The sequence below is a fragment of the Macaca nemestrina genome, chromosome 7 (assembly GCF_043159975.1).
Source record: "Macaca nemestrina isolate mMacNem1 chromosome 7, mMacNem.hap1, whole genome shotgun sequence".
In the NCBI taxonomy this organism is placed as follows: domain Eukaryota; kingdom Metazoa; phylum Chordata; class Mammalia; order Primates; family Cercopithecidae; genus Macaca; species Macaca nemestrina.
Genome location: NC_092131.1, coordinates 26,127,142 through 26,152,394, shown reverse-complemented (window position 1 = coordinate 26,152,394; position 25,253 = coordinate 26,127,142). Strand labels below are relative to the sequence as shown.

Below are 25,253 nucleotides of genomic sequence, written 5' to 3'. Positions count from 1 at the left end.
GAGGAGGGAGACATGAAATCAGAAAAGCGATAATGCTCTGGATGCCATAATAGATGTAAATAAATAACTGCTGAGAAAGCTGGGAGCTTTGGGGAATGAAGGGCCTCCGCAAATTGGGAAAGGTGTCTGAGTGCCAAACTTGTGCTTAGTGTGGTGAACAAATGCAAAGATGCAGTTGCCCTGAGGTGCGTTTGCTGCCTCCCCACCTGGAATCTGAGGCACACTGCTTTGAGATGCCTCTGCAGTGTGCAAACAAACACTGTGTGTCATTAGCGTGGGGGAAAAAAAGAGTCCATGCATTTTCTTTGTAAAGGGACCTTATTAGTTTTCTATTTTGCTATTGTAACCAATTACCACAGATGTAGTGGCTTAAAACAACACAGATGTATTCTCATGTAGTTCTGGAGGTCAGAAGTCCCCAAATCAAGGTTATCAGAGGGCTGTACTCTAAGCGGCTCTAGGGAGAATCCGTTTCCTGCCTTTTCTGACTTCTGAAGGCTGCCTGCTTTCCTTGACTCGTGGTTTCCTTCCTCTTTCTTCAAAGCCAGCGGTGTAGCATCTTCCAGTCTCTCTGTGTCTCTGACCCACCTGCCTTTCTCTTATAAGGACCCTTGGGATTACATTGGGTCTACCTGATAATATAGGAGAATTGCCCCATCTCAGGATTCTTAAGGAAATCATATCTGCAAAGTTTCTTTTGCCACATGATAATATATTCATCGGTTTGGGGCATTAGGGCATGGACATCTTTGGGGGGCCATTTTTCAGCTGCCACAGTACCCAAGTGTTCTCCTGAGAGCTGGCTTCTGCTTCTTCTCTCCTCTCCCTGATTTCTCAATTACACTATCTGGATCTATCCACAGAAAATGTGGACTGGAAGCATAGCTATATGGGTTCTGGATTCAACTACTAGTGCCACAATGGACAACTGAAACTTTCAGAGCCTCAGCTTCCTTATCTGCAAGGTAAAAATAATAAAGGTGTTTATTCATAGGACTGTGGTGAGGAGCGAATGAGGTCCCATATATAGTATATATTTTTTGGTATGGGAGTCTTGCATGTAGAATGTGTTCAGTTAATGTTGGCTATTACTTTTGTTATAATTATTAGGAAGCAGGGAAAGGATATAGACAGAGAAGAGGAAGGTCTTCCCAAAACCTGAACTGTACTTAAAACTCAGTTTTATCTTGGTTTGGTTTCATAAACGCCAATTCCCACTAACTCCTTCCCTCATCATCCTAGGTATAGAAGGTCAACTTCTTCAGATTGTCATCACCCTATCCCTGAACTCCCAGTCCAGCTTTGGGGACCTACAAAAGAAAGGGTCACTTTAAGCCTTTCAATACTGTGGCAATTTTAATGCTAGATGCTCTTTGGAAGCATCCCTACATTAATCTTCTGATCTTAGCCTGATATTATGTGGAAAACAGTCTTGTTAATTTATTCACTCCAGTGTGTGCCTATCTGATAGCAACCCTTTCTCTTTTTATAAATGTTGGTCATTAAACTAATAAAGTCTCTGAACTGTGAAATTTCAAGAGGAATAACGAAGAGAGACAAACATAATCTGGAAATGCAGAGGAAAACGTATTTGGGCAATATATCTGCCTGGCTATTAGATATATTTTTGCCTAACGGTGCAGCCCCGGTAGTTGGTTGCTCTGAACTATTCTTGCTTTTCAACTTCTTCATTCCTCCAATTTTGTGAACATACATTTTCTCTATTTCAGTTTTGTCAAAGTGGTTCCAAAGCTGAGTGAAAACTGGGAGGAATGGGTTATTTAGCACCTGGGATTGGAGTGATGGTGGGCGTCTCTTTATAAGAATATTGTAGATGCTGAGTTTTTAAGTAAAGGGCCTGCCTGTTCTGCAGTTTGCTTCCTGTTTATTTGCCTCTGCTTTAGCTGGAGATGTTTTAAATTCTGCTCAGCTATTAAATATCCCGTATCTTAGGATCACACAAGCAGCTGTAACTTCAAAAATTTTATTTTTTTTTTTGAGCTATCTTTCTGCAAATGAAATGTTACAGTAATCTTCAGGCACCAGGTTTGATAAGCCCAATAAGGCCATGGAATTTGCACCAGAAGCTGTAGCAAATGATTAGGAAGCACATGGGGTTTTAAACTCTAAAGAATCTCTCAGAGGAGAGGAGATGGTACATTTACTGATGGTACAAGGTGTTAGTTGGAAAGCCCTAAGAATCTCAAATCCCATTCAACAGTGAAGAGACCTTGCCAGCTCCCAACAGGTATGACTTGCTTTGGAGTCATAGGGGCTCCTTTCTAAGGGTATAATCAGAGTTTGCATCAGAACTTTCAATGATGCACAGTTTTATCTGTAGCATAGAATTTTGATGCCCTCTTTTACATGGATATCCGAGAATGCCTTAAAATATTAACTGATGGTTCTCCTAGCAGTCTAAGATGATAGTAAAAGTTATCATTGGGCCAGGTATGGTGGCTCATGCCTGTAACGCCAGCACTTTTGGAGGCTGAGGTGGGCAGATTGCTTGAGCCCAGGAGTTCCAGACCAGCCTGGGAAACCTGGTGAAACCCCATCTCTACAAAAAATACAAAAGATTAGCCAAGTATAGTGGCGTGTGCCTGTAGCCTCAGCTACGTGGGAGTCTGAGGCAGAAGGATCACCTGGGCCAGGGATATTAAGGCTGCAGTGAGCCCTGATTGTGCCCCTGCCTTCCAGCTCAGGCGACAAAGTGAGACCTTGTCTCAAAAAACAACAACAAAAAACAAAACAAAACGCACACACACAAAACAAAAAAAATTGGTTGAGCATCTATGGCCAAGTGCTTTTAATGCATTTTCTCCACTCCTCCACCAAGCTCTATAAGAGGTGGATTAGGACTCTTACAGCTAAGGAAAGCAGCACTCAAGATAGTTAAATTTCCAAAGTCACATGATACTAAGCTATAGAACTGAGATTTCTGGAAAATTCGGCTGCACAGTTGTTAGTGGTGGAGAACCGCATTAATGCTCTCTACTTTTGGAAGATAAAGGGTAGATTAAATTTCAGAACAAGTAATTTGAAAAACTACTCATTTAGTTAAAAACAAAGTAAAATAAAACCAAACTCCACTTAATTACATTAATAACGATATGATATATCGTATAGTACAGTACTTTTAAAACTGTAGTTTGCAACCAGATGGTGAATCATGAAATTTACTTAGTGTATCACAAACACTTTGATTTTAGGGAAAAAGGATAATATAAAATAGAAGAGCAAATACCAGAGAGTAACATATGGCATAGGATGAGTGGCTTCTGAAAACATATGTGTATATGTCTGTGTATATGTTTATCGGGGCAAAAGGGAAAATATACTATTTTACTATGAGTTGTGGTGAAAACAGTATGAAAAACACATAAGGGATTTCCTTAATAACACTGACCCTCATCTATCCATTTTTTAGAAAAGGAAAGATCCCAGTCTTTGTTTTTTGAAGTTACCATGGCCGATGAAACAACCCTCCCTGCGTGTGATGTGGTGCAGTAGTGTGAAACAAGGTCCGCTTTCACAGGCAACCTGCGGGTCAGAGAATTGCTTGAAAAGGACTAAACAGGTCGGGCACGGTGGCTCACGCCTGTAATCCCAGCACTTTGGGAGGCTGAGGCGGGCAGATCATGAGGTCAGGAGATCGAGACCATCCTGGCTAACATGGTGAAACCCCGTCTCTACTGAAAATACAAAAAAATTAGCCGGGCGTGGTGGTGGGTGCCTGTAGTCGCAGCTACTTGGGAGGCTGAGGTAGGAGAATGGCATGAACCTGGGAGGTGGAGCTTGCAGTGAGCCGAGTTCGCAGCACTGCACTCCAGCCTGGGCGACAGAGCAAGACTCTGTCTCCAAAAAAAAAAAAAAAAAAAAAAGAAAGAAAGAAAGAAAAGGACTAAACAGCTGTGAGCAGCTGCCTATTGGGTTAATAGATGTAAACGGTTGGCTTCTAGGATGATTCATTGATGAAACATTTTGATTTTCATTGTCTTTGTCTTGGTTATTTAGTTTAATTTTGGTTATGTTGTACTTATATGAGTGATATAGTTTGGATATTTGTCTCCACCCAAATCTTATGTTGAATTGTAATCTTCAGTGTTGGAGGTGGGGCCTGGCAGAAGGTGTTTGGATCACGGGGGCTGATCCCTCATGGCTTGATGTGGTCTTTGCAACAGTGAGTTCTCAGGAGATCTGGTCATTTAAAAGTGTGTGGCACCCCCCACCCCCCAACTGCCACCCCTTGTTCCCGCTTTCACCATGTGACATGCCAGCTCCCTCTTTGCCTTCCATCATGATTGTGAGCTTCCTGAGACCTTATCAGAAGCAGAGCAGGTGGCTGGTGCCATGCTTCCCGCAGAACTGTAAGCCAATTAAACCTCTTTTGTGTATACATTACCCAGTTTCAGGTATTTCTTTATACCAATGCAAAAGCGACCTAATACAATAAGCATACTTATGTAAGACTTCATTTATTTGAAGAAGGTATGATACAAATAAATACATCAAAAACACAAATGTCAATGTATCTCTAATTCATTTGATGTTTACTGAGTACCTGTTTTTGCCTGCCACTATGCTAAATGCGAGAAATGGAAAAGAAGGGTGCCCCATGATTGATGTTTTGGATGAGTTTATATGGTTATAGAAGAGGTACATACATAAAGAAATAATAACACAAAAAATGTGGTGCACACTCTGGTGGATGCAAATTCAGAAGGACACCAACAAACTAGCTGTGTGAGCATGTATGGTATGTGTGTTGTGGGTGGAGGTAGGAGAAGGGGCAAATGTTTAGCTATAGAAGCCTTCTGGTAGGAGGTGATGGCTGGAGCTCGTACAGTGCAGACATTCTCAAACTGTAGAATGCATCAAAATATCTGGAGTGCTTGTTAAAACACATACTGCTGGGCCCTACCTAGAGTGTCTGATTCTGTAGATCTGAGATAAGGCCTGAAAATGTGCTTTTCTAACAAGTTTCCAGGGGGTGCTGTACTGTTGGTCTGGGGACCATACTTTGAGGACCACTTTCAAAACCATTTTAGCTGCAGATACTTCCATTTTTCATGTGAAGTCTTATATGGAATATTCAAGTATAAAATAGAGAAAATGGAGATGGCTGGAAGGAACCCTCAGGCTCTCTCTGGCCTATGCTCTTCCATGGTGCTGGCTCCTAAAACCCCTTTATGGAATTCCATGTCTATGAAAATCACACATCTAGAGAACAATCTAGTTCTACAATTTTGCAGTTTTCTCCTTGTCTCCTCTCCCAGTTCCTCTCCCCCAGCCCCACTGAGTTGAATCAAGTTGTTTGCAAAAGAAGCTGTTTGAGTGATTTTAAAAGAGCCCTGTAGATCAGTAGGCAAAAGTTTTGGCAAAGAATATGTGGATTTCAGTTTTGATTTCTGCTTTTTAAAAAATTAATATGTATGTTCTTGGACATTTTCTTCCAAAACTTTGCTTTTTGATCCTTTATTTAGAAAAGTTGTGGCATTTGTTTACAAAATCTATAGATACTAGCACCCCATCATGATCTTCTGAAGACTGCTTTAACTCTGCGTTAGTAAATACCAGCGTGAGAAAAATGCTTTGGGTAAAAACATAGCACAGCTTGAAAACTCTTTCTTTGAGGACTACTTAAAGTTAGTCCACAGGAAGGCACTGTCTATTTGATGCCTAACGTCTTGATGAAAATGGAAATATTGATTAATTATCCAGATATCCAGAATGTTAGAAAAGGTTTAATAATTAATTGAGGTGTTCATTGTCCAACCAGACATTTTGCATCCCAGAGTAAATGTAGTTCATTTTTTAAAGTGGAGAACTGGCTGTAGTATAAGCCTTTGAGTCCATCTTAACCATCTGTAACTGTAATCACCAAATAACCTTCCACTGTCTTCATTTTCATCATTGGTTGAACTGAAGACTCTACTGCAGAGAAAAAAGATAGATGCTTTCTACATTGGGGAAAACAAACTCCAACTCTTGATAGCTTGCTTTGGGATACTTTCTAGTTTGGCTTTATTAGAATATTTATGTTGTCTTGGTGTAGACATTGTTATATTTATCAAAAATTAAGTGTTTGCAAAAACTCGGAGTTTTGACTAAGTTTTCACAAATACTTGGAAGCTTGGATGCTTAGATGAAAGTTGTCAAAACTTCTTGTCTGGTTTCGGACTCTGCAAGACTCATCTATTGAGGTACTTGGCACTTTCGCTTGGCATCAAGAAATTCAAAGGTTTGTAGAAATAAAAATTGATTATTAAATAAAACATGATCAGTATTTTATGAAATGTCTAGGTCTAGCCTACTTCCACACAGTTTGAGATGCTTATTATATCCTATTCACTATGACTATCTCCGATGGCAACATTAATTAATTTTGAGTTAAGCCTGGGGCCTGATCATTTTTAATTTTATAGTTTCACCAAGTTATTCTTTATACAAGATACAAAAATGATGGGACCAGGTTACTACCCTTTGGTAATTTGCATCTGTTTTTCATTTTCTAAAATCAACTGGTTACATTGGTGAGGGAGTGGTGGTTAGCATGTTCTAATGTTTATAGAAGCCACTGTTCAATTTGATTTCTCTAGAAGAGGGGGCACTTCTGCCACAGAGACGTCCATGACCGATCCATCAGTGGTCATTGATTTAGAAAAGCACTCACATACTATCTTGGAGTTGACAGAGATGTGTGGAAACTTAACACATCTGGAAGAACATTAATCCTTACAATTAGTCAACATCTGGGAATGTAACCACCCAGGGTTGACAAAACTGGTGATTAAATGTGATGGAAGTTCACCATCCATAGACAAGTACAGAGTAACTGGCTGTGAATTGTGAGAACGTACATGCGTCTTGCATGCTACAATGAGCCATTAGCACCCAGCTTGCCTGAGTTGGAAAGCCATCAGACCACTGAGGTATGTATGGCGATGTTTTCAAAGCTTTTCCAATTTGTTTTTCTTTCAGAGCACTGTATGAAGCCACACTATGGATTCAGACAGAGCTAAACATAAAGTCCAGTCTCTCTATGCGTCCTCACTCCTTATCCTTCATGTTTCAACTTGCCATTTTCATTTCCTGGTGCCATGCTCATTCTCAATCCATTTTCTTTTGTGTTTGAGTGTCAAATACCAACATTGCTGCTACTTCTGGGTCTTTCCTCAGATGCATTTTATCACCTGTAGGGCAATTGCAGATGCCCCATAACATTAGCCAACATTCATATTTTATTCTGTTTTAAAATAGAAAATAATTCACGTTATTAGATAACCATTTAATTACTTTTTAGCAGAACACAGGCTGAAAAATAATGAAAATGATTTAACAGCTTCTCTCTCTTCTGTAATTTTTAAAACCCCATTATTTTACCTTTTTCTTTCTGTTATTTCTCCTTTAAGTTTCTCTCTAGGATTTTTGTAGCTCAAAAGATCAGCAGCAAACCACATAAGAGACATGCTGTTTTGACTTTTATCTTTTCTCATCTTTTCCTTGCTAGAACAAGAAAATCAGTGCCTTGTGGCTAAATGAGAAAGAAGTCCAACTTTCTTATTGAAGTTGAATTTGCTCCAGTAGAAGAAGCCGTTTTGCTGTCCGCAGTTAATGGCTAAAGACAGGAGGTTCACAAAAGTTATTCCCACCACTTTGTGTTCAACAAAATCTTAGAAATGCTACAAATGTTTCAAAATGAAGGAAGTAAAATCATGAGAAACCTAAACTGTATTCTCAGTAAGCACTTTCTAAAGCGGATCCTTATGGAAAGTTTCCACAGAACAAATTCTCAACTACATTGAAATAATAGAATTCATGGTCCTATCTGTTGTACCTTTAAAATCAGGTGTCCCCACCAGCTGGTAGACAAAGAAGAACCTCACTGAGAATGAAAAATTTCATAAAACTTTCAGAAGTTGCTGACCCCTGATTTAATCACAAATATTAAGCATTTAGGGAGAATAGAGAGAAAAGATCTTTGAACTAGTGCGAGGTATTGAGTTAGAACTCCAGGAAAAAGTGGTGAACACTTTGATTAACAGAACCTGGAGCCTCATTCTCTAATTGAGATGTACCTTTTGGAATGGGAGAAAAGCACTGAACCACAAATGTGATGAATGTCGTAGGCCTAATTCTCTAGTTCTTTCTTTTGCTCTCTTCTCTTCCTTTTTGCCTTTCTGCTTTTTCCTTCTTGTTCCAATTTTCTCCTTATTATTTCCCACAACTTTTTAGACTGGTGTTCTTCTCACATTCACATATATATGAATTCTTTGAGAATGAGATTGGAAGAAGACTGCATCAAAAAGCAAAGTTTTTGTGGGCCAATTTAAATAGTTTGTACGACTAGCAGCAATGAAGAAAGACACATATTCATGTCAACACTCTTTCCTAGTGCCACTTCAATGACTGAAGAGTCTGCAATCAATTATGTGATATAACATTTTCCAATTGATGGGCTATCTGTGTATGTTAGTCTATCATATTAGATTAGCTCCTAACAAGATAAAACCATCATGTGGAACTCTTTGCCTGCCAAAAACAGGCTTCTGCCAAACCATCTGATCGATGTTAGAGAATTTTCAGGCATTTATACTCAGAAAAGTGACTGTAGAAAAACAGAAGCTTTACACTCAGCATATTTGCCCTCTCTTTCCTTTGCTTCGAGTCACATCTGCTGATTTCATGGTTTGACACTTTTTCTTTTTTTTTTTTTTTTTAAATTCTTGTTAGCTCAGTTGAGCTTGTTGGATCCCATCCAGCCTCCCAACCTTACACAATAAATCAACAAAGTTCAGATCAGGCTCTCTGTTAAGCAGGAAGAAAGAAATAAGTAGAGAGGAGCGTGGAAACACTGTACTGAACTCTGGTAGACTTGCAGAATAATTGTGCTAAACTGACCCCTCGCACTTTGACCCCAGCAAACTTGTGTGGTATTCATAGTCATATTGTGGCAAGGGCAGTATTGACCTGGACTTGGTTCAGACCATACCCCTAACTACTTCTAGGATCGCAAGTGAGTCACAGAACATCTCTGTTCCTCAGGTTTTTACAAAATATAAAAGATGGATTGTGAAGTTTTTGAGGACACATTTCAGCTTTATATTTTGAAAATCTCAGATGACATCCTTTGAAAACCTGTTTTGATTCTAAACTTGGTAGGGTTGCATTTAATTTCTGAGATTCTGTGCTCTGCTTTTCTATTATGTAACAAACCACCCCAAAATTTTGTGGCTTAAAACATTAACAGCACATACTTTGCCTACAAATCTGCAATTTGGGCAGGAACCTGTGAGGACAGTCGTCCCTACTCCAGTCAGCATTAGTTAAGACAGCTTGAAGCCTGGAGGCTGGAATTATCTGAAGGCTTATTCACTCGTACACTTGGTGGTTCATGCTTGCTGCTAGCTGAAACCTTAGCTGGGTTTTAGCCAGTGTTCCTACTGGCTGGTATATCTAAATGTCACGTTTTTATGTGTTCTGAGCGTCCTTACAACATGGTGGCTGGGTTCCCAGAAGAAGCATCTAGGTAAAGAAAGTTAGGAGAAAGTTGTATTACTTTTTATGAGGTAGTCTTGAAAGTCATGCAGAGTCCTTCCTACCACATAGTATTTGTCCAGGAAGTCACAGAGGTCTGCCCAGATCAGCAGAAAAGGAAACAGACTTCCCTCTTGATGTGGGTTGGCAAGGTGCTGGAAGAGCAAATGAGACTGGAAATATTGCCATGGCCGTTTTTGGAAAACATAATCTGTTACATTCTGCTTATACCGTCATAAGCCATATAATAATGCTTGGGTCAATGACAGACCGCATATCCAATGGTGGACCTGTGTGATTATAATGGAGCTGAAAAATTCCTATCACCTGGTGGTGTTGTAGCCCATCTTAAGGTTGTAGTGCAACACATCAGTCATGTGTTTGTGGTGACACTGCTGTGCACACACCTACTGTGCTGCCAGTCACACAAAAGTGTACAGTAATGTCCTAGGCCTTCACATTCACTCACCACTAACTCACTGACTCACACAGAGCAACTTTTAGTTTTATAAACTTCCTTCATGGTAAATGCCCTAGACAGGCATTCCATTTTTAATCTTTTTTACCATATTTTTACTGTACTTTTTCTATGTTTAGATAGATTTAGATACACAAATACTTACCATTTTGTTACAATTTCCTACAGCATTCAGTAAAGCAACATGCTATACAGGTTTGTAGCCTAGGAGAAAAAGGCTAGACCTCACAGCCTAGATGTGTAGTAGGCTATCCAATTTAGGATTGTGTAAGTACACACTATGATGTTTGCACAACGATGAAATCACCTAATGACAGTTCTCAGAATTTATCCCCATCAGTCACTAAGTTATGCATGACTGTATTTGAATAAAACTACTATCGCTACTTTCTCATCAAAAATTTAAAAAGAAAAAAAGAGTGATTCTATATTCTAAAGTCCCTGCTTAATGTCTCAATATGCCTTCTCTCATTTAATGCTCATTTGTAAAAATGAGGAGACTGAGGCAGGAAGTGCTCAAGTAACCTACGTAAGCCCTCATAGCAGTCAAGTGCATAATGGAAGGGTGGCATTGAGAATCAAGCTCACCTAGTTTCAAAGCCTGTGCTGCTTCTGCTACCCCACACTGCCTCACTCACAAAACTCTTGTTCTCATATCTCAACTTTATTTTTTGCTGAAAGAGTGTAGAATTCAGATGAGATTTTAGGTGGGACTTTTGAAGGAGGAGAGTTGCCAAATATTTCAACAATGGAAGCAACTCTATATCTAAAATTTGATTTTTGCCCAAGAATTGACTATTAATATCCACTTTTTTTTCCTTTCACTAGAGAAGACAAATCTGGATGGTGGTCTGACTGCTTACTGGTGCAGCAGGGATTGCAGAGAGTGGTGAAATGTGTTTCTGATTCACAGCTGATGGTTTATAGGACCAAAATGTGAGTACAAAATTATGTGTGAGTGTTCCACAAGGGCTAATGATGAATAAGTATATAAAGTGTCTTCAGGTTAGATATAGGACGTGGAAGAGTAAGCCAAAGCTGGCCAGTGGCCTGGACTGGAAAGGAGTCTTCTGTGTACATTGGCCAGGCCCATGTAAGGGAATGGAGTAGGAATTGCTTGTCCCTGGATTAGGTTCTTCTACTGAACTCATGTGTGTCAGGCACGTGCCCAAGATTGTCAGCAATTTTAAGCAGAGGACTTTTCAAAGGCCATCTGCCTACACAGGGTAATAATTTTGACAATTGCTTACCTCGTTCATGCGGGAAAAGCAAAAACCAAAATCAGCAACAGTAACGAAACAAAAACCGACTTACTTGATGCAAGAATTTTTTCATCTATTTGCCGTTGAATTGACCCCACCAACAGAGTTATGGTATCGTATGAACATAGTCTTCTGAAATTGACCCTCCCCTGTTTCTTTTTCCTTGCATATTAGCTAAAGATAAATCTATGGTCTTTAGGAAATTTATTATAAGAATTTTTGGGCCAGGCATGGTGGTTGATGTCTGTAATCCCAGCACTTTGGGAGGCCAAGCCGGGTGGATCACAAGGTCGGGAGTTTGAGACCAGCCTGGCCAATATGGGGAAACCCCATCTCTACTAAAAAACACAAAAACTAGCCAGGTGTGGCTGTACATGCCAGTAGTCCCAGGTACTCAGGAGCTGGAGGTAGGAGAATCACTTGAACCCGGGAGGCGGAGGTTGCAGTGAGCCAAGATCGCGCCACTGCACTCTGGCCTGGGTGACAGAGTGAGACTCCATCTCAAAAAAAAAAAAAAAAAAAAAAAAAAATTGTTTTTGTAACAATAGGTTGTCTGTTAAAAACCCTTATGAGTTCAGTTGACAAAATGTTTTGCTTTGCTAAAAACATCAGCACACTCCTCAAACGCAAATGGTCTCCCGAAGACAATTTGTGAGTCTTAATTGTGGAATTTTCTTTTTTTTACCATGTGCTTGCAGCAATCACAATTGCTTCATAGCTCAACATCTGGAAGCACATTTGGCTTCATTGTTAGAAAATAAATTAGCATCCCTGTTCATGAGTAAGAGACTGACCTTACACTGGACAGAGGGGACTGTGTCTCTGGTTGACAGACCAGTCATCCTTGACAACAAGGAAAAAGCTGACATGTATCTCATTTCTGGCATTCATGCCCATCTCTCAGAACACCCTGAGTCTACTCACTATAAAATAGACTTTTGCCCTAGGACATGGAGCAAAAGATGACACTAATTGGAAACTGGCATCCTGGAAAACATTGTCAGAGTCATCTCCTCCAGGAAGATAACCATTATCTTGTGCCAGCACTGAACTGTGGGCTCCAAGGACCTGCCTGTGTCTGCTCACACCTGTTCCAACATGGTTGCCAATAAATGGGGGGTCAGGAGGAAATTAGACACACAGAAAAGCCACTAGAAGCCAGAGGGCCCTTTGAAAATCTTTTGGAATTGTAATAGATTGGACAAGCACGGGATGGTCTATGTACGTGTATTTGGCTATGGTCATGACCACTGAGAATCCCATATCAATAACTAATCTGAACAAACTGAACTGTAAAAGAAAAAAAGATTTTTATGGAGCCAGAAGTAGATGCTGTGAAAGAGACAGAGGATTTAAGTAACCAATATGTTTTTAAAAATATTGCAGGCTTTTCTTTTTAAGTTAGGTGTGATATACAAATATGGAGATTGAAATATGCATATGTGTTTGCATTAGTATAAATAGATTTATACCCACTAGTATCTTGTGCCATCTCCTGAATTTGGACAGATTGTAAGTCAAATCATGTCCCAAGAAACGTAAATTATGCACTCATATAAAATGGAAAACATCACAATTAGCATAAAAGAGGATGTTAATTCTAACTGTTAAGCACCAGTAATAGAAAGTGATTACACCTTGTGATCACACTTTTCTTATTTTATCTCCCTACCTTACTCTCATAAAGGGTTCCCAAAACTTTTAATTTTATGACTCCAGAAGATGCAGAAGTGAGAAACAGATAGAGATGACTGTTGGGTAGACAGCAGAGATGTTGCTTCTTTTTCACTATGGTATGTTAATTCTTTTTCCTACCATTTAATTAGTTCAACAGATGTTTAGTGTCAGAGACTGTGTGCTGAGCACTTGGGATACAAAGTATATAGGCCACTGTTAGCTGTTTATCAGATTATTGTACCAGTCTCTTCGCCAAGGGTCTTGCTTCTGGTCTCACCTCTTCATTGTTACACCTCCTCCTAACTTGTTCTTTGCATTACAGTTTGTTATATTTCAAAAATGCAAATTCTATTATATTACTTGCATGAATAAAACTCTTTAGCGGTTATCAATTGGTCTCAGGATATAGTGCCAGATCCTTGGCAGAGTACCTGAGATTCTTGTGAAAGGGCTTTGGCTTGCCTTCCATCCTCACCTTGGGCTGCACTCAGCATCCCTCTGATTTGATGTCACAGTTAAACAGAAATACTTGCAATTACCTGAAGGCATCACGTGGTTTCTTATCTCTAGATTTTAAGATTTGAAAAAGGTATTACCCCAACCTGGGCTGCCTTCTGCCCCTCTTTGCGTAGTTAATGCTTACTCGTCTTTCCTGTCTCAACCGGGATACCATTTCCTTTGGGAAGTCTTCCATTACTTTCTTCCTACATTGCTTCAGCTCACATTGGCTTAATCAAGTACCATCTCTTGGTAAATAAAATGATTTATTTCACAATTCACTAGAACATGTATCATACCTTTATATCTTTCTCAGTTAGTTAAGTCTTAGATTAAAATATAATAAATCTATGTGCCTCTCCTTATTTGTTTTGTCAGTGTTTGTGCACACAGCACCAGTATTTTATTATAGCTTTGTGCAGATTGTCATATTTATTTAGCACTTACTATAGGCAAGAACAACTTTTCATCATCATCATCATGTAATCGTTAAAACGATTCTTTGAAGTAGGTATCATCACTGTCATTGCATTTTCAGCTGCATCTAATTAATTGTCCCAGTGTTATAGAAACGGCAGAACTAACATCAGAGCCTACTCTCTCATGATACAGTATTATAAATTTCTTCTTTTCTCTCTCACAATTTAAGTTTAAACTTTTTGAGGTAAGGAATAATGTCTTAATCATAGTTATGTCTCCCATCAAGCAGCACATTTTGAGAACATAGAGAATGACTGAAAATAAAGTTCTTTGCTCTTGTCCTTAAGTTGCTCATAGGACTAGAGGGCAGACACCTAAAATAATGATTTGATATAATGAGATAAATATATTATTATAAATAGTTGCAGGGCCCTATGATATGAAGAGGAGGGATACATAACCCAGACTTCAACTGCCTGGCCTTGTAGAAGAGACAATGCCTGAATTGAATATGAGTGCACTAACTTATGGACACATTTTCACTAAATTTGTATCTAGTAGCAATTCAGGTAAAATAATCCTCTTTATGAAAAAAATTAAGGATAAACTTCAGTTATTCTTTGGTGAAGGTGACAGATGGAGTATGGAGCCATTGGTCATGTGTTTGAAAAAATGTTTCATAAGCTGATATAACGGTGTCAAACTATTGTTAAAAAATGGCAACATGTTATTATCAAGGGCTAGATTTTCTCTAGATTTTTTGTTTTGGCACTTTTTCTTTAAATTTTTTGTTTCAGCATTTTTTATTTCACAAATGATTTCACGAGAATCTCAGGTGCTCTGCCAAGGAGCTTGCACTGTGTCTATCTGAGACGAATTGATAACCAATAAAGAGTTTCCTTCATTCAAGTAACATAATAGAATTTGCATTTTTGAAATATAACAAACTGTAATGCGAAGAACGAATTAGGAGGAGGTGTAATGATGAAGCAGTGAGACCAGAAGCCTTGGCTAAGAGACTGGTACAATAATCTGAGAAACAGCTAAACATAAATTATGTACACATATAAAATGGAAAACATCACAATTAGCATAAAACAAATATTAATTCTAACTGTTAAGCACCAGTAAGATAAAGTGATTACACTTTGTGATCACACTTTTCTTATTTTATCTTCCTATCTTACTCTCATACAGGGTTCCCAAAACTTTTAATTTTATGACTCCATAAGATGCAGAAGTGAGAAACAGATATAGATGACTGTTGGGTAGACAGTGGAGATACTGCTTCTTTTTCACCATGATGTTTTAATTGTCTTTCCTACTATCTAATTAGTTCAACAAATGTTTAGTGTTAGGGACTGTGTGCCGAGCACTTGGGATACAAAGGATTTTTATGCTTTTAGGTCTTATATCTAAATCTTTAATCCATGTCAAGTTAATTTTTGTATAAGGTGTAAGGAAAGGGTCCAGTTTCAATTTTCTGCATGTGGTTAGCCAGTTTTCCCAACACCATTTATTAAATAGGGTGTTATTTTCCCATTGCTTGTGTTTGTCACGTTTGTCAAAGATTAGATGGTTGTAGATGTGTGGTGTTATTTCCGAGGCCTCTGTTCTGTTTCGTTGGTCTATATATCAGTTTGGGTACCAGTACCATGCTGTTTTGGTTCCTGTAGCCTTGTAGTATAGTTTGAAGTCAGGTAGCGTGATGCCTCCAGGTTTATTGTTTTTGCTTAGGATTGTCTTGGCTATATGGGCTCTCATTGGTTCCATATGAAATTTAAAGTAGGTTTTTCTAATTCTATGAAGAAAGTCAATGGTAGCTTGATGGGAATAGCATTGAATCTATACATTACTTTGGGCAGTATGGCTATTTTCACGATATTGATTCTTCCTATCCATGAGCATGGAATGTTTTTCCATTTGTTTGTATCCTCTCTTATTTTGTGGAGCAGTAGTTTGGTGACCAACACCTACGTGAAACTGAGAGCTGCTGTCTTTGGTCCTGATGGCAGTTTTTATGGTGATGCTCATGAGGTGTGTGGAGAAAGATGGGAGAATCTGAACATTTTCTAAGATACAGAAAAAAATTCTCCTCTCTCACTCATTTAACTGGTAAGCCTGACTTTTATTCTGCTAAGCCTATGAACATAACTTGGAAGATTTTTCTGGAATTCTTGTGTTTTTAATATGGAAAAAATTCTTAGATGAGTGGTTCAAAATGCTTTCTCCCTTAGTTTTGCATTTTCCACATTGATTTCTCTGCCTCAATAGTCTTTGTATGTATATCATGTTAGGGAGTTCCATATTACATTATTCCTTCGTGTTCTTGTCTCCACAGACATCAGTTCAGCTTCTGTGAATTTAAAAATAAATCAAGTTGTAATTAACCTATTTATGTAAATGAAAAATTCTCTATCACATCTCCTTTCCTCCCCTACAACAAGGTATCTGCTCCTCCTGTTTGTTCTCAATAACAAACAAAATTCCTTGGGCTGATGATATTATTGGTCAGCCAGTGTGGAAGAATACTGTGAGTCATTGTATTTCATGCTACCTGTTTCTATACTTTTTTTTTTTTTAAATTATATGAAGCTTTTGCTCATCTCTTTGTTTCCTTAACATTTCCCTCATTGTAGGTCAGTAAGCTTCACACCAGGCACTATCTTTCTGGCCAGTTTACTCACTCCTCCTTTAACTTTCTTTAGACAAATCACAGGTTTATTTTTGTTTCCCATTCTTTTCCAGTTATCTTAGAAATATTTTTCTCCCTCTCTTTGTTCCACTTGTGAAATAAAGGGGGCTAATCCAGACTATTCTATATAGAGTGTTGCTGGCAATATCTCTATAATAAAGAGAGTGAAAACTGGAAGCTTTGATGTGGAATTAGGGAGAATAAAGAACCGGTGCCTTGAACTTCTAAACCCAGTGAAAATGCACAGTAAATGCATTCAGGGTCTTTGAAAGTCAACGTTTGCTTCCTTATCTTTCTCTAATTAAATCTACTCTCACAGAAGAACAGAATCTTGATTTTTGTTGTATGTTTCTCTTTGCTGTTTCAAGTATATTGTTTGCTACAATTGTTCTAACACAATTGTACGATATTTCAGTTCCCATTGAGGTTAAAAATGCTTTTGTTACCTGGACCCTTACAGATGATGCATAACATTTCATTTTGTCTTTGAGGTCAAAGCAATCAGCATATGACTTTTTGAAAACATTTATTTCCACCAAGGGGCTACTATATACTAATTTCTTATGCTTGATGACTTTTATTAAATATTTTATTGCCAATCATTTATTTTCAAAACTGAATGCCTCCACTTCCTTTGCATCAAACAAATAACCACCTTAATAGGTAGGTTACTGACACTCTAGTTTTTAATGTCTATTCACTTATTCATATGGCAATTCTTTGTGACAGTTATTCATAGAATGCCTAGTACATACCAGGCATCATGCTAAGTCCCGAGACATAGATATTTAAGAAATCCAAATTTCAGGTGCTCACACTCCAGTGGAGGATGTCAGATGAGTAAAAAGAATTATAAGATAGTGGCAATTATAAGATAGTGACTAAATGATAACAGAGATACAAAGTGCCCTAGGAACACAGAAGAGGGTACTAACTTATGCACTGGGGTCCAGACCTGGAAACTTTACTGTCAGAAGGTTTTACTTGTATGGTAGGCAGTGGAAAGAAACTGACAATTGTGATGTAACCTTGAAGAATTAAATTAACCTTATTGGACTAATAGCTGAGCAGTGATTTCTAGGCCTGATTGTCATACATCTGGTGTAGTAGTATGAGCTTTGGAATTAGACACCTGAAAATAAATTCTGGCTCAGCCACTTACTAAGTAGCGTCCCCTTTAAGATTCAGTTTTCTCATCTGCAAAATGGGAATGATGACACCTGCCTCATATACTATGGCTTGAATGAGATAATGATGTTTCCATCTTTTCTTTAAGCCCCTCCTGATGGAATTTAGAAAAAACAAGAGTAGTGGGAAAATTGAACTCTGATAATCACATTTGGTAAACTCAAACCCCAGGTTAAGCAATTTACATAACTAATTCTTTAGATCATCATCACAACCTTATTAGGTACATATTATTAGTTCTATTATCTCCAATTAACAAGAATGAAAATGAAGTTTATACAAGTTCAAAGATTTGCCCAAAGGGGTGGTTAGTAAAAGATGTTGCAAGAGCTTGAATTTACACCTGCATGGCACTGAAGTCCAGGTTCTTACCCACTCTTTTACTCTTGTTCCCTGTCTTGGTTTATTTTGATTGATGAGTATGGCTGCACTTGTCTCATAGGTTTTGTTGCCAGACAGAAGACTGTGGTAGACAATAGATTATACTTTCCATGGGGACATGCACCGTGTGTGTTTTGCTAAGCGAATTGTCATCGTATTGCACAGAATCTAGTACCAAGAAGGCACGCCTATTTGTAAAGATGCAGGCTATGCTAATGTAACAAAGGGACTCTAAAACACAGATATTTATTTTCCTCTCACATAATAGTTTATGGCTGGTAGGTAGGCTTGACTTTGCCATTTTCAGTAAGTAGGCAAGAGTAAGCAGAAATCCAGGTCAAGGATTTTCTTTAAGGTAAGTGATGCTGAAATTGCCCCCACTCTTTCCACTCAGTTGCCATTAGTGCATACTTAAGTCACATACCTGTAAGATCAACTGGAAAATGTAGGTCCTAGTTGGACAGCTACCTGCTCAGGAAGAAAGTGTGATAGTTCATTTTAGGTGTCAACTTGACTGAATTCAGGAATACCTAGCAACTTGATAAAGCATGATTGTGGGGTGTGTCTGTGGGGTGTTATCAGAGGAGATTAGATATGAGTCTGAAGCATTAGGTGGAGAAGATCTGCCCTCAATGTGGGCGTGAACCATCCAATCTACTGGGAGCTGGGAGAAAACAAAAACAGAAAAAGTGAATATGTTGATTTTGCTTCGGGGCTGGGAAAACTTCTTCCTCTCCTATTCTAGGACAATAACTCCAGGATCCCCAGCCTTTGGACTTCACTGCTTAACAAGAGGGCCCCTCCAGGATTCTCAGACCTTTGGCCTTGGACTGAGAAATACACCATTGGCTTTCCTGGTTCTGAGGCTTTTGGACTTGGACTGAGCCATGCCATCAGCATCCCAGGGTTTGCAGCTTGCAGATGGCCTGTTGTGGGACTTCTCAGCCTCCGCAATCACATGAGCCAATTCCCCTAATAAATCCCCTCTCATATATTTGTATTTATCTCTATATATCCTATTGGTTCTCTCTCATTCTGGAGACCCCTGAGTAATACAGGAGATGAGAATAGATTTGGGGATACTACCAGCAATTTCCATTACAGTGCTCAATGAATATTTATGGAATGAATGAATGAAGACAATCAAAGCATGTAAGTCAACCTGGGCCCCAATGAGATCAAGGCAAAGATGTTAGTTTGATCCACCAGCTTAACTATGCCAGCATGCCAATGTGTCTTTCCAGCTAATTCTTGCCAAAACACATCTTTAGTCAGAGCTACCTATTGTAAGTATCTCTTCACTATAGTGTTTTCCTTTAATCTATGACTGTCAACTTTTCTCCTGAATGTCAGAATGGGATTGAAGCCACGGAAGAGTTTATGTGAGCTCCATGGATTATGCTGCCCTCTTAAGGAAGACAAAGTGACAGGTTATACAGTACTTATCTATATCACCTGTCAGTGACTCTGCATCTGGGGGCAGAGAGAATATCAGGAGTTTTAGCTGGTTATTTGTGATTCTCTTTTACAACTACCATGGCATTAGAAGAGTGTGTCTCTCACATTGGCAAAATGTAGTTTTAGTTCTCCTAAAGAAAGTGCTGGAAGTTTATTCCCTATGAACTTCTAGACTCTTTCAGATCAATATTCCGACTGGGAAGTCTATCCTAGCAACTTTCTCTTTTCTGCAATGTAACATTTTCTTTGTCTTATTAGATTTTTTTTTAACAGCCAGTGTAGGAGCCTGTATAGTGTGATGTCCAACTGGTGGCAGATAATTTGTCCCACATAGAGTGTGATCACTCTTCTTTGTTGTCAAAGGATATGGCAGAGTTTTTAAAATTTCACTGAGTCAGTAATCAGAATTACAATAGACTTTGTGAATGTAGAAGAGGCAAAGCCACAGATCTCGGGGGGCTTGTCAGGGAGGCGGTATTCTTCAAAACTTACCAAGGTGGAAACTTTCTCACTTGTAAGGCTGAAAAAATAAAGAATAACTACGGAAACCTTATATCTCTTTAAGCTCTTTCATTCCTAAGAGCTTGAAGTGACTCTCTAGATCCACACCTCATTTATTTTCACAACGTCCCTGTGGAGTCAGAGGCTAGTTTTTCTTCACTGTTCATGCTGTTCAGAGGGAAGCCATGCCCTGAGAACTCAAGTGACTTGCATTCAAGGTCAAAAAGTGAGAAGTTGTAAAGCCAACGCTTGAATTCAGGTGTTCTGACTCTTCACCTAGTAGCTGCTTTAAGATGATCACAATTGGGAAAGAAATTCAGCTGGGAGAGCTAAAAATATATCATAAATACACATGATGTCATGATACATCAAAGTTCAGATCTGAAAATGTTTCTTAGTCTGCAGATTAAAAAATGTTTTTGATAAGTCAACAACATTCAGTGCTGTGAACTGTTCTTACTCCCTCAAGCCATAGGTACAGAGATCATCATTCTGTATTTAGTTTGGAATGATGCCCCAGAATCAGAGTTCCTAAATAGCACTAATGATTTCACAGATTTCAGGAAGAATAGGGGACATTGACCATGACACATAACGATACTCATTAAGTTGCAGAATAGAATACTTGTAATTACCAATTAAAAAGTGGGGTGAACAAAATCTAAATCCATGGACATGTAGGATTGGAGCAGAGTCTCCTCAGCCTTAATGGTAGCTTTGTGTGAATCAGAAACTGTGCTTTTCTTCCAGGTGGACACAACCCTAACCCAGGGTACACAGGTTAGTGAGAAAAGCTCTGGCTGGATTCAGCTTTGTTTATTCATCTCCTCACATGGATGTTCTTTGTGGCCAACTAAGATAGAACAACAGCCTTCAAAGTTGCCTAACTCACTTTCCCACATTCAGGTAATATAATATCATGTCTATCTCACAATAGAAGTTAGTTCACTTTTTAAAAACTCTTGGCAAAAATATTTTCACAACTTCATCATATTGCTTCTCATAATACTTTGAAGTCCTTGATGTTAGGATATGTTGAGGAGGAGGAGAAATAGATGCAACCGTAAAATAAAAAATGGTTTGAATATTTTGACTAGCTTTTTACCAGAAAAAAAAAAAGACTTAGAAGGTACTTGAGGTGACCTTGCCCAAGTTGTCTGGAAAATTCCTTCTCTTAAATAAAAAAAAATGGATATAGTTCATCTTTATATGAAGGAAAATATCATGAGTGTCCAATATTGAGAGGAAGCTGACATTTACACATAATTCCTTGGGAAGTCAACCTTAGGGAGGACACAACTGTCAGCATAGAAAGGCCAGAGAGAGGGAAAACCTACATTGTAGTAGGTCCATCTGATACATTCATCCTGTAAGTAGAGGGATATTTTGTCCCTGTTTTCTGAAAATCTAAAATTACCAACTTTCACTTGGGACCTGAGTTAGTGTAATCAATCATAAAACAGATGGGACATAAAGGAGATTAAAAGAAACAAACTACATTAAAAGTAGACTCTTAGCCAATCTCTTTGATCCCACTTACCTCAAATCAAAGCACTATATGATGGACAGTGACTTCCTCTCTGAAAAGACAGCAACAATCAGGTTTATACAGATTATGAACTTGCAGCATATTTAAGAAGCTTCACAAGAGGTGCATTTATAATATGCTCCCCATTGAAAGTGAAGAACAGCAGAGGGAAGTGCTGGGATATAGATATGTAACCTGGTCAAACTTCAGACAGCCCAGTAAAAGAAGAGGGCCTAAATTTTCCATGAATCAGGATTTTAGATAAATGTAGGCCTGAAGATCAGGAACGACTAGAGCCTACAAAATATAAGTAGTTGTGATAAAACAAAACAAAACAAAAAAACCTAGTTCCTACAAAAGTTGTTCTCTTTTTTACACTCTACTATTTTTGTAAGAATATTATTATAAACGTGATCACGCAAATGTTTGATGATGGGTATATCATAATTCGCAGCTTAAGAAAAGGAGGTGGACAGAAATTAATTGATTCGTTCAAATGACTTTAGCAAACAAAATGTCCAATTTCTGATTTCCATATATTTATACTAAACTTGACAATTTCTAGAGTTTGCCACATAAATCCATGAAATACCAACAGGTACTATTTGTTAAGTGGATACTATATACTAAGGTTTGTGTCCCTTCCAAATTCATATGTTAAAACCTCATCATGAATGTGTTGGAACTAATAGGTGGAGCCTTTGGGAAGCAATTAGGTCATTAAGGTGGAGTGCTGATGAATGGAATTAGTGCCCTTATAAAAGAGATTCCAGAGACCTAACTAGTTCTTTTCACCATGTGAGGACACAGCACGAAGGCACCATTCATGAACCAGAAATAAGTCTCACCAGACATCTTAATCTGCTAGTACTTTGACCTTGGACTTCCCAGCCTCCACGACTGTGAGATTTTTCTGTTGTTTGTAAGCCACTCAGTTTATGGTATTTTGTCATAGCATACTGAACATTCTAAGATATGTGAATAATTATTATGTGTATCAATTACTATGCTAAATTTTTTACATAGTATGATGGACTGAATTATGTCCCCAGTAAAATATATGTGTTGAAGCCCTAGCCTCCAATGTGACTGTTTTCGGAGATAGGGACTTTAGACAGGTAACTAAGATTAAATGAGGGGCAGGATGCAGTGGCTCATACCTGTAATCCCAGCACTTTGGGAGGCCAAAGAGGGTGGATCATCTGAGGTCAGGAGTTCAAGACCAGCCTGGTCAACATGGTGAAACCTCTACTAAAAATACAAAAATTAGCCGGCTGTGGTGGTGAGCGCCTGTAATCCCAGCTACCAGGGAGGCTGAGGCAGGAGAATCGCTTGAACTCGGGAGACAGAGGTTGCAGGGAGCTGAGATTGCGCCACTGCACTCCACCGTGGGCGACAGAGCAAAACTTTGTCTCCAAAAAAAAAAAAAGATTGAATGACGTCATAGGGCTAGGGCCCTAATCTGATAAGGCTGGTGTCCTAGTAAGAAAGAAAGAGACTCCAGAGATCTCTCTCTCTCTCTCTATACATGAGCACAGAAGAAGAACCACACAAAGACCTTGCAAGACAGAGGTGCTCTATAAGCCAGGACAAGAGGCCCCACTAGAAACCAACCCTGATGACACCTTGGTCTTAGACTTTTGCCTTCCAGAACGGTGCGAGTATATATTTTTGTTGCTTAAGTCACGCAGTCTCTGGTGTTTTGTTATGGCAGTCCCAGTAGACAAATACATATAATTAGCTCAACTTAGCTTCTTAATGGAAATGCGGTATTATTTTAGAAATTCAATATAGTGACTAGAAGTAAAGCTGTAGATCCTAGCTGCCTGACCTCCAGTTCCAGCCCTACCACTTCCTACCCACGTGACCTGGGAAAGTTCTTAATCTCTCTATTAATATGATTTTTTTCATCTGCAAAATGAAAGTAATAATAAGTATCTTTCTCATTGGGTATGGAGAGGGTTAAATGCATTAATGTTTAGTATGATAGTGACAGGCATAGAGAAAACACTCAATATGAATAAGCTATTTTTATTAGCCCAATTTTCAGATGGTGAAGCTGAGGCTTAGGGAGATTCAAGATCAAGATCAAGATCAATATTACTCAGCCATTAAGCTATTAATCTTGGAAGTACTATTGTTAGAGCCAGATTCCTTATTTTTAGAAACCAAGGCCTTCATCTTTGTATTGTATGGACCTTCAGGCAAAGCACGCTCAAATGAGATATGCAGTTAAATATTTTTCTAAGTAGACTAACAATCTAAACATTTTGCAATTTGCCTGCTTGCATTACAGAGCCAGGACTCTGGTGGGGCATTTTGAACCACTTTACCTTGCTAAAATCACGAGGGCTTTGAATGTCAGGCAGAGAAGAAATCTATTATTCCTCCTCAACATAATCCCAACTTGCTTTCTCTTGTTTCAGCAGTTCTAGGAAATGTCCAAAATATAGGTAAGCACTCTGGTAAGTGCTTAAAGTATACGAGAAAATTTAGCTATAGAAAATGCTACATAAAAAACATTCAGTGGGCACTGAGAATTCCAAGGTAACCTTAGTCTACTAAGTTTATTTTACTTCGTTCCATTGTGTAGTGAGACCTAGATGGGTTTGTAAGACATTGAGAGATGTTGGTCTTTTGGCAGCTTATTCATCTCTATGGTAAATACTGCATACTGGGAACAATTAGGAAATTCCTCCCATCTTTGTCTCAGGTAAACCATTATCTCTTCCCTCTTGGTTGGATTTCTGTTGGCTCTGGCCCTGGTTCTCTGATTGCTTATGGTATGATATGTAAGACATGCCTCACCTTCTGGAAAGCTAGAGGCCACGTAACTGTCAACTATTTAGTATACTCTTGACCTGAGACCATCATGGCATGTTAAGTGCTCTTTGGTGTGGCCAGAGGGAGAGGAATGTAATTGCTTTGGCTTATGATGGGCCATCTTCTTTTTGCTCTTGATGTTTTGCCAGAGGCACTCAGTTGATCCTCCATGATCTCGTCTCTGTGCCCACTTGGTCCTCCAACTCCTACTTCTCTTCATAGTATATCTTTGTGTTTCCATCTTTTAGCACATAATAATTATTTGCTGTACTTCAAGGTCATTGAAGGTAGGAAGTATATATATTCATATATATGTACACACACACATATATATAGTCTAGATGCTATGGGCTATGCTGGGCATTGGAGATAGTTTCAAGGCACTCAAAATATACATTCTTAATGAATGCATCAGTGAAGAGATTAATGGGTTCTACTCAGTTGCTGTTGAATAAAGAGGACCTAGCAATATACATTTCCATGTTATAGGATATTGGAACATAAAGGATTGAATAGGTATTTATATATGTGCATTTCTTTGAGACATGGCCAGAAGTCAATATCTTCTCTGGCCAAATGGCAATACTTAAGAGCTGGATAACTTTCAAATTTGTAGGTGCTGGAAGATACTAAGTATGTTGGCTTAGTTGAAATTCTTCAGCTTCTTCAATTGTCAGAACTAAATGCTATTCTGAGAAGGAGCTCTGATGTCCCCATGGTAACAGGGCTCCATTAAAGGCATGGCATCACAAAGCTGTCCTTGTTTGAAGACACTTGGGAATTTCAGGTATAAACGGAAATACT

The 25,253-nt window shown here is 38.7% G+C and overlaps 1 long non-coding RNA gene across 1 annotated transcript; it reads right to left on the bottom strand.

Annotated features, from left to right (window-relative positions):
* Positions 1 to 15,982: 15,982 nt before the first annotated feature.
* LOC112424190 (uncharacterized) lies at positions 15,983 to 24,535 on the bottom strand. Its single transcript, XR_003014918.2, has 3 exons — positions 24,435 to 24,535; positions 21,639 to 21,678; positions 15,983 to 16,231 (listed from the first exon to the last, which is right to left on the bottom strand). It is a non-coding gene; the product is annotated as an uncharacterized lncRNA (long non-coding RNA).
* Positions 24,536 to 25,253: the final 718 nt, after the last annotated feature.